Source organism: Chiloscyllium plagiosum, chromosome 23, assembly GCF_004010195.1.
Source record: "Chiloscyllium plagiosum isolate BGI_BamShark_2017 chromosome 23, ASM401019v2, whole genome shotgun sequence".
NCBI lineage: Eukaryota > Metazoa > Chordata > Chondrichthyes > Orectolobiformes > Hemiscylliidae > Chiloscyllium > Chiloscyllium plagiosum.
The window spans coordinates 16,157,729-16,167,658 of NC_057732.1; the positions used below are offsets into that span (position 1 = coordinate 16,157,729).

A 9,930-nucleotide genomic window follows, 5' to 3' on the forward strand; every position below is an offset into this window, starting at 1 on the left:
ACATGCAGGTCCTTGGACTCCTCCATCGCCAGACCATAGCAACACGACGGCTGGAGGAAGATGGCCTCATCTTCCGCCTAGGAACCCTCCAACCACAAGGGATGAACTCCAGATTTCTCCAGTTTCCTCATTTCCCCTCCCCCCACCTTGTCTCAGTCCCAACCCTCGAACTCAGCACCACCTTCCTAACCTGCAATCTTCTTCCTGACCTCTCCGCCCCCACTCCGGCCTATCATCCTCACCTTAACCTCCTTCCACCTATCGCATTTCCAACGCCCCTCCCCCAAGTCCCTCCTCCCTTCCTTTTATCTTAGCCTGCTTGGCACACTTTCCTCATCCCTGAAGAAGGGCTCATGCCTGAAACGTCGATTCTCCTGCTTCTTGGATGCTGCCTGACCTGCTGCACTTTTCCAGCAACACATTTTCAGCTCTGATCTCTAGCATCTGCAGTCCTCACCTTCTCCTAAAGGAGTTGGGAGGTCAATTTGTGGCTGTACAGGACATTGGTTAGGCGACTGTTTGAATATTGCGTGCACTTCTGGTCTCCTTCCTATCGGAAAGATGTTGTAAAACTTGAAAGGGTTCAGAAAAGATTTACAAGGATGTTGCCAGGGTTGGAGGATCTGAGCTACAGGGAGAGGCTGAACAGGCTGGGGCTGTTTTCCTTGGAGGGTCAGAGGCTGAGGGGTGACCTTATAGAGGTTTACAAAATTATGAGAGGCATGGATAAGATAAATAGACAAAGTCTTTTCCCTGGGCCGGGGAGTCCAGAACTAGAGGGCATAGGTTTAGGATGCGAGGGAAAAGATATAAAAGAGACCTAAGGGGCAACGTTTTCATGCAGCGGGTGGTATGTATATGGAATGAGCTGCCAGAGGATGTGGTGGAGGCTGGTACAATTGCAACATTTAAGAGGCATTTGGATAGGTATATGAATAGGAAGGGTTTGGAGGGATATGGGCTGGGTGCAGGCAGGTGGGACTAGATTGGGTTGGGATATCTGGTCTGGTTGGACTGAAGGATCAGTTTCCATGCTGTACATCTCTATGACAGAGTTTATTGCACAAAGAAATACCAGAACTCCTGAGAGAGAAAGACACGAACAGCACAGACGTCAGCTGCGAGTCTTCTCTCCTCCTGGAGCACGTGGAGAAATTTTTATGCATCTTGTGATACAATAGGTCAGTGATGAGATTATTGTCTTTGTACATAGTTTGTTTATAGTAATCATTACAGAATCATAGTTTTGGTACAGTCTTTGCCAGTCCCAGCGCAGCCTTTGTTAATTTCCGTGCGGTCATTGTCAGTTCCAGTGTAAACAATGTCAGTTTCAATGCCTGCACGGAAATCCATTGCTGTTTTAATGGGTGTTAATCGCTCTTGAGAAGGTCGATTACTGCAGCCCTGGCCATTAACATTTCATATTGAGTCTGTATTAAGTTATTAGCATTTCAATAAGAGGTGCTGGCTGGACCCAGACACTTCAGCAGGCAGTGTTCATTACTCATGTGTATTCTCTCCCCCACCTGCCTTAAACTAATCAAGTGCATTGTGCTGGCATTCTGGTGGCCTCAGGCAGTATCTGTATCTGCTTTTATGTTTCTCTCCATGTTGTGATCGGTGGTCATCATATGTGTCAAGTTGGCCAACTGATGGTTCACCGGCCATCTTGTGTGTCCATATGCCTAGTATCACCCTGCCCCGTGCCATCTCTCTTTTCACTCCTCCCTTGTTAGTCAAGGGGGCAACTTCGGAAATCTCCCACAGACCACCCAATTTACATGTAGATGTAGGTCATCTTTAGGAGCTCCTCCTCCTGAGGGGTATCAGAGTGCCAATTTCATTGTGGGCTCTTCTGTGGTGACACTCACTGCTGGCACAGTTTTTGTCAGTAACGCCTTACAGCAGAGGCCCACACAGAATACTAGCATGAGTGCAATGAGGAAAACTGCCCCATCTGCCAAATAGGGTCCCCAAGATTTACCTATCAACCAATTCAGCCAGCTGCCTGTAATTGTGGCTCCCTGTCTGACAGTTGTTTTTCTCCAGAGCCGGGCCTCACAGCGCCGGGACCTCCTGATGTTACCGCATCCTAAAGAAGACGAGCATCGGCCACGCTAAGAATCGGGCCAGCTGTGGTGGCCCATTTGCTGGGTGAGTCTTCTGTCTTGCGGGGTGGGAGCCGGGCGCACGTGAGGTCGAGGGATGTTAAGGTCCTCCGGCGCGCGATACATCTGCCCTCTGCCTGGCCGCAGAGACCTGCCTGTCGCGCATGTCCCTGGTTTCACCCCTAGCCAAGGGGGACTGCTGCCATCTTGAACGTCTTTGGCGGCCCGAACCGCGACCTCCCACGGGGAGGGAAGGGACTTCCAGGTTTCTGACCCCGAAGGAATGGCAGGTACCTTTTCCAAGTCGGGGAGGGGGGGAGCGGAACATGCCGGCGCGTGGCGTTCCCGTGTATCTGCTGTCCCACCGTCCTCCCGGGGGCAGCGGGGTTCGGAAGGCGCTTCTCTGAGAAACTTTGGCAATGGGGCGACACATTGGCTCAGTGAGGTAAAAACAATGACTGCAGATGCTGGAAACCAGATTCTGGATCAGTGGTGCTGGACCAAGTCGGGGAGGGGGGGGAGCGGAACATGCCGGCGCGTGGCGTTCCCGTGTATCTGCTGTCCCACCGTCCTCCCGGGGGCAGCGGGGTTTGGGAGGCGCTTCTCTGAGAAACTTTGGCAATGGGGCGACACATTGGCTCAGTGGTCTGCCCCAGGGTGTGTAGGTTAGGGTGGGCTGGCCATGGGGAATTGCCCCATACTGCCCAGGGGTCTGTAGGTTAGGGTGGGGTGGCCATGGGAAATTGCCCCATACTGCCCAGGATGTGCAGGTTAGGGGGAATTGCCCCATATTGCTCAGGGGTGTGTAGGTTAGGGTGGGCTGGCCATGGGAAATTGCCCCATACTGCCCAGGGTGTGCAGGTTAGGGTGGGCTGGCCATGGGAAATTGCCCCATACTGCCCAGGGTGTGCAGGTTAGGGTGGGTTGGCCATGGGAAATTGCCCCATACTGCCCAGGGTGTGTAGGTTAGGGGGAATTGCCCCATATTGCTCAGGGGTGTGTAGGTTAGGGTGGGCTGGCCATGGGAAATTGCCCCATACTGCCCAGGGGTCTGTAGGTTAGGGTGGGCTGGCCATGGGAAATTGCCCCATACTGCCCAGGGGTCTGTAGGGTAGGGTGGGCTGGCCATGGGAAATTGCCCCATACTGCCCAGGGTGTGCAGGTTAGGGTGGGTTGGCCATGGGAAATTATCCTATTGTGTTCTGGGATGTGTAGGTTAGGTGCATTAGTGTGGGGTAAATGTATCATTATAGGGTAGAGGAATGGGTCTGGGTGGGTTACTCTTCAGAGGGTAGGTGTGGAGATGTTGAGCCAAAGGGTCTGTTTCCACACTGTAGGGATTCTGTGAACTGTCGGAAGCTGTCCAGCTGGTCTCGGATATTTTTGATGGCTTCTGTATATTATAAGAGGCATCAATGTCATGGGTAATACAATTGTCACCAATAATTGTACAAACTCCGCCCTGCTGTGCTAATTGATAATCCACCGCGTAATGTGTCTGCTGTGTGTAGTTCAGCCAGCTCTGTGTTAATTGCTTCCATAGCTTTTGAGGTACTATTGCCTAAGATGGTCAGGCCACATTACAGATCCTTACATGCTCCCAACAATTGTGACACTTAAATGCAATGAAATACATATAAACATATATATCTGTAGTTAAAGGTAAAGTTATCAGTAAAAAGTCTTTATCTTTGTCAGGAGCTGCAGTCATGCTCCTGTGTGGTTTGTTCTGTTGTGTTTTCAGTACTCTCCCTGGGATGACTGTCTTATCCATCTTTGCAGATTGCACCTGGGGAATGGTCAATGACATTAGTTTGGGCACAGGAGTCTTTAAACGGTTTCAGTTGGGTCCAATGCTTCCATGTGCCTTTCCCTTTAATATCCAGGCAGGCACAGATGTCCTGACCTATTACCATGCCGTCTGGCCCATTCCATTTTGGGGTAGAGCTTGGTTTGTCAGGCAATGCTCGCATCAGGACACAACCTCCTGCTGCTGGGACCTCAGAAAATTTCAAGTTCCCCTGCTCTGTACTTTTTGTCCTGTTTGTTAATTACAGATTTCCACATCCCTTTCAAAGAGTGCTTAACTCTATGACATATCGCCGAATTCTATCTTTTAGTGGACCCACATTGGTGTCACGTCTGATTATTGTCTCTGGCAATTGCATTGCTTGCCCGGTCATTAATTCATATGATAATGTAGTTGCCTGATTCGTAGTGGCTCTTAATTTCATTAGTATGGTCGGCAGCACCTTAGCCCACGTTCTGCCTGAGGCTTGCATAACCTTAGCTAAAGCATTTTTCAGTGTTCCATTCATTCTTTCTACCATCCCAGAGCTCTGGGGGTGACAGGGGATGTGAAATTTCTGTCTAATGCCGAGCAATCGGGAATACTGCCTTCATGACTCTTCCTGTAAAATGTGTCCCTTGGTCGGAATCGATCTGGAAGGATACCCTGCACCTAGGGATTATCACCTCTGCTAATATTCTGGCTACAGTGGTTGCAGTACAGCTTTTGGTTGGGAATGCTTCTGTATACATGGTGCTACCACTTTGCCTGCTTGCCTCCAGACATCATCCTCCCCTTTGAATGCCCCCTGCAATTCCCATTGTTCTTTCTCTTCCCTCCTATTGCTGCAGATATGTAGATTCTCCCCTCTCCCTTACCCTCACGAGTGGGGGCAGCTGGTTGTCAGCTCTGCTGACCTCGGGGCTCCCGCGGTTCGCAGTGTTCTAGGTGGTATTTGGAGGTGCCCCATCCTCCTGTTGTTGCTGAATTTGGATAGCGTCCTTTGCTAATTCAATAGTGGCTATTGCAGTCTCGTTAGTGTCTTCTTGTTCTAGGGCTTTCTGAGCTACCTGGTCTGTTGTCTGGTTTCCTTTGAATTGTAGCCAATTTGGGGTCTCTTTTATTGGCTGTTTTTGATGGGCCTTTAGTCCAGTGCTTTAGTGAGTGTTACCTGTGCGGACTAACCTCCATAATTTCTCCTGGCCAGAAATGATAAATTTCAAACAATTATCACAGCCCATCCTGTTCGGGTGACTTGCTACATATGTCCATGACCCTTCCATGAAGACGGTCCTCTCTGCTGTGACGAGGGAGGTATCTTATACTCGCCTCCTATTCTCATCACCATCTATATCTCCACAATTATGTAGTTTCCCCCTATGTCAAGAATTCCTCAGCTAGGTTTTCTCCCATATCCCTGACTATTACCACAGAACGATTTGGGGATAAAAGAACTGCCTCCCACTTGCCTTTCTCATATTGGAAATGGCCCTCAGTTTCCCTGTGTTTGGCATTTCTACTGGGGTGCGTTTAGTGTGGAGATGACATTCCCTGTCATTACTATGAGCTCGCTAACCCGAGGGCCCAAGCACCACAGTCTAAGGCTACTATGCACCTGGGCAGTCCAGTGACTATTGGTCCTTCTGTAGTTGAGTAGTTCGGCCTTCTTCTGCTACCCTGGTCTTGGGTGACCACTGTGGAGGAAATTCGTCCCTCATTACTACAGTGGATGTGAAAATCCTTGCTGGGGTCTAGCTACCCTAGCCCGGGATATGAGTCACGTCTTAAGATGGCTGTATGCCTCCTCCTGTTCTGGCCTCCAGATTAAAGTTCCAAAACGAGCTTGCCTCCTTTAATTAGTCTCTGGATTGGTTCAGCCAATTTTGCAAATTCAGGTATGGAGCTCCAACTGTAGTTGAATAGCCCCATGACTTTCCTTACTCCCCTGACAGTGGCAAGTTGAGGCATCTGTTGGATTGCCTTCTTGCGGTCACTGGGAATTTCTTTGAGTCCCTGGGATACAAGGTCTCTCAGCTTTAAGATTTGTGTTTTGCCAGTCTGTGTCTTTGTGGGGCTGATTTTCAACCCTGCGGTTGGCAATTCCTGTAATACTAGCCTTAAAGCTTCCTGGTGTCCTGATTCGGACTCTGAGGGAATTAGGATATCACCTACATATTGAAGGGCAGTGCCACCCTCTGGTAAATCTACTCTCTTTAAGATGTCACTCATCACCCTGTGAAAAATAGTGGGGCTGTTGTGGAACCCTTGTGGCAGGCAAGTCCATGTGTACTGTCTGCCCCTTACTGTAAAAGCAAATTTCTTCTGGGACTCAGGGTGTAACGGAATAGACCAGAAGCTATTGGCTATATCTAGAACAGTAAAACTCTTGTGCTCGGGGGCTAAGTCGTTTAAAATGGTGGAGGGGTCTGCTACAATGGGGTGCAATTTGGGGTGACCTTATTTAGTCCTGTATAGTCAGTGGTGAGCCTGTAGCTCCCATCAGGCTTTATTACTGGCCACGTCGGGGAGTTAGTTGTACTTGTGATTGCTTTCAGGATTCCCCCGTTTCACTAGTCCTTGCACTATCTTTACAATTGCTTGTTCTGCTTCCGGTTTTATTGGGTATTATCGGTGGAGCTTGTGCTCCGGTCTGGGAACCCTTATCAAGTCTATGTTAACACGACCTGCATTTAACTTTTTTCCTGCCCATGCTCTGGGAATGGAGGCATAGATGGCTCTGAATCCCCCTTTTCGAGGCTCCAGTCCCTACTAGTGACCATCCTGTCTGGGCCAAATCAATTTCCCCTTTGCACAGTCAATTAAAATATTATATTATTTCATGAGATCATTGCCCATTATTGTGCCCTCGTTATTTTGGCATACATAAAATCTCATGGGGATTATTTATTCCTACAAGGATAGTTTCGCTTAGGGAAGCTGGTGTTTTATCCCCTTCTACCCAGCTAAGTGAATCATTTTGTTTGTGTGGGGTAAGGGTAGGTTTGTGATGGACACAGCAGCTCCTGTGTCCACTGGCATCTCACATATCCTCCCTCTTATTACTGCGGGTACTTAGATTTTCCCCTCTCCTTTACCCTCATGAATGGGGGTAGCTGGTTGTCAGCTCTGCTGACCTCGGGACTCCCGCGGTTTGCAGTCTTCCAGGTGGTGTTTGGGGGTGCCTCATGCTTTTCCCTGCACACTGCTTCAGTGTGTCCTGTTTTTTTGCAGTGGTTGCAGTATTTTACATTGTTCCCTGCTCTAACCCTTGTATTCTGTCCTCCAGAACTTGTTCCTGGTCCTTTCAGCACCTACACATGGAGGCACTCATTTGTTCAATTAGGCCTGCTAATTGGTGTACTAACATTACTCCTTTCTTTTTAGTTTTATTCCGTGTCTGCTTATCTATCCACTCTCTTTGTTGTGTTAATGTATGGCTTGGATCCCAACCGTTGTCTTCATTTGCTCTGTCAGCCCTTGTCTGTCTGCCTTGTATTTCTCAATAAGGGAACCTGCAGATCCCCTTTAAAACTTTGATCTGCCATTTAGCAGATTGTGTACCCCTGAATGCCAACAGTAAATTCCTAATCCAGTGGGGATTTCTCTACACCCGACCAATAATAATCTCCCAGCACTGTCTGTACAGCCGTAGCAGCCTCCCAGCAAGGTGTGCTCTCTACTGGTGGGACTTCTCTCCCTCCTGGCCACTTCCGCTTGACCCAATGCCTCCCGATAGGCCCAGAAACCTACCTCTAGCCTGGTGTGCTCTCTACCGGTGGGACTCTTTACCATCTTAGGCCACCGTGACTATTCAAGCTCTGTCGTTCTACTATGGAATGACAGGGTATCATGGCTACTCACAGTGTCCATGCTCTCCACTTTGTTAACATGCATTCCACTGAGGTTTGGCTCTTGGTCAAAGCGATCAGCTCTTCTTCCTCGTCACATTGGAAGTTATAAGTACATATAGCATCCAACTTTTAACTTAAATTCTAAAGGACTCTGCCCCTACAAGAGTCCAATGTTACCTGAGGAGAAAGTGAGAACTGCAGATGCTGGAGATCAGAGCTGAAAATGTGTTGCTGGAAGGGCTTATGCCCGAAACGTCGATTCTCCTGTTCCTTGGATGCTGCCTGACCTGCTGCGCTTTTCCAGCAACACATTTTCAGCTCCAATGTTACCTGAGTTTGCCACTTGTGCTTCACAGCTCCTCATGCCCTTGACGCCTCAATTCCCACTTCAAATCCCAACCTTTGCATGAGGGGGCCCACTCCACTTCGCAACCGATTTAGTGCAGGGCCTTCTGCTCTGGCTGTTTCAGCACAAGCAACAGATTCTTACAGCAGTTAATACAGTTAAACATTTATTCTCCACATTTATGCACTTACATTTTAACTCAGTACTGTAGTAAATTTAGACATTACAAATCGGTATACCTTTTATACCTTGGCCTGGTCTGACTCTTCCCGTTTGCAGGTACAATTTGGTTCTTAGCCCGGTCCCCCAATCATGACCTTTGACCAGGGCACCAGTAATACAAACCCTGCTCGCAGCGCCAATTGTTGTGGGGAAAATCACCAACCTCGGAGTCAGAGTTGGGTTCAATGATAGAGTTTATTGCACAAGAAAATACCGGAGCTCCAGGAAGAGAAAGACACCAACAGCACAGACGTCAGCTGCGAGTCTTCTCTCGACCCGGAGCACATGTCGAGAAATTTTAATACATCTTGTGATACAATAGGTCAGTGATGGGAATACTGTCTTTGTACATGGTTTGTTTATAGTAATCGTTACAGATTCATTGATAGTTTTGATACAGTCTTTGTCAGTCCTAGCGCAGCCTTTGTTAATTTCTGTGTGGTCATTGCCAGTTTCAGTGTAAACAATGTCAGTTTCAACGCCTGCACAGAAATCCATTGCTGTTGTAATGGGTGCTAATCGCTCTTCCTGAGAAGGACGATTACTGCAGCCTTGGTCATTAAAATTTCGTATTGAGCCTGTATCAAGTTGTTAGCATTTCTATAAGTGGTGGTGGCTGGACCCAGACACTTCGACAGGCAATGTTCGTTACTCATGTGTATTCTCTCCCCCACTGCCTTAATCTAATCAATTGCATTGTGCTGACATTCTGGTGGCCTCAGGCAGTGTCTGTATTTGCTCTGCTGTTTCTCTCCATGTTGTGATCCGGCGGCCATCTTATGTGTCAAGTTGGCCAACTGATGGCTCAGCGGCCGTCTTGTGTGTCCATATGCCAGTGTCACCCTGCCCCGTGCCACCTCCCTCTTCAGTTGTAAGCTCCTTACCAGAATAAATTCTTCTACACTGAACAGCATTTGATCACAATCACTCATGAAAGCAGTGCTGTTAGTGTGTCCTTGTTCAGATCAGCACAAAGCCATGTTGGTGAATGATGTGGAAAACCGAGGGTGGAGTACGCAGCAATGGGAAGCCAACAGAACCTGGAAGCAGGAAGTGATGTGTTGAGAGATCATATGTGTAACATGTAGGGTTCTGGTCTGCAGTCATTATTTTCTGATTTTTAAGTGGCTCGAATCATCCATACATTGGACTTAGTTAGGGTATGTAAAATAAGAAGGCAATAGACCGGTGTTTCAAAGCGAAAGAATCTCTCCGCTTATTTATCTCTCCTTTTAAACTAAGTATAATACAAGAACTGTAGGTAAATGTAATAAAACACAGAAATTGTCACAATCAACTGTACAGAGCACAGTAATAATATTAAATACTGTAAACTGGGGCAAAAATCCCCATCAGAGACCCTGGACCAAAACGCTCCGAATCTGGGACATGAGTTTGTGGAATTCACGTTTGAACTAAGATTCGCTGAGCTCTCTGGCTGACACAGGTTCGGCATTATAAAATTCTGGATTAGTGGTGCTGGAAAAGCACAGCAGTTCAGGCAGCATCCGAGGAGCAGTAAAATTGACGTTTCAGGCAAAAGCCCTTCATCAGGAATACAGGCAGAGTACCTGAAGGGTGGAGAGATAAATGAGAGGAGGGTGGGGGTGGGGA

At 48.2% G+C, this 9,930-nt stretch overlaps 1 long non-coding RNA gene across 5 annotated transcripts in view; it reads left to right on the forward strand.

Moving 5' to 3' along the window:
• The window catches only part of LOC122561649, a 28,147-nt gene extending 18,847 nt beyond the window's left edge, over positions 1-9,300 (forward strand). For 3 of the 5 annotated variants that reach the window (XR_006315068.1, XR_006315071.1, XR_006315069.1), the window contains one exon: positions 2,050-2,265. This is a non-coding gene — a long non-coding RNA (uncharacterized LOC122561649). Of the gene's footprint in view, positions 1-2,035; positions 2,266-8,373 lie in introns of those variants that run through there. The other 2 variants (XR_006315067.1, XR_006315070.1) reach the window with 2 other exon arrangements.
• Positions 9,301-9,930: the final 630 nt, after the last annotated feature.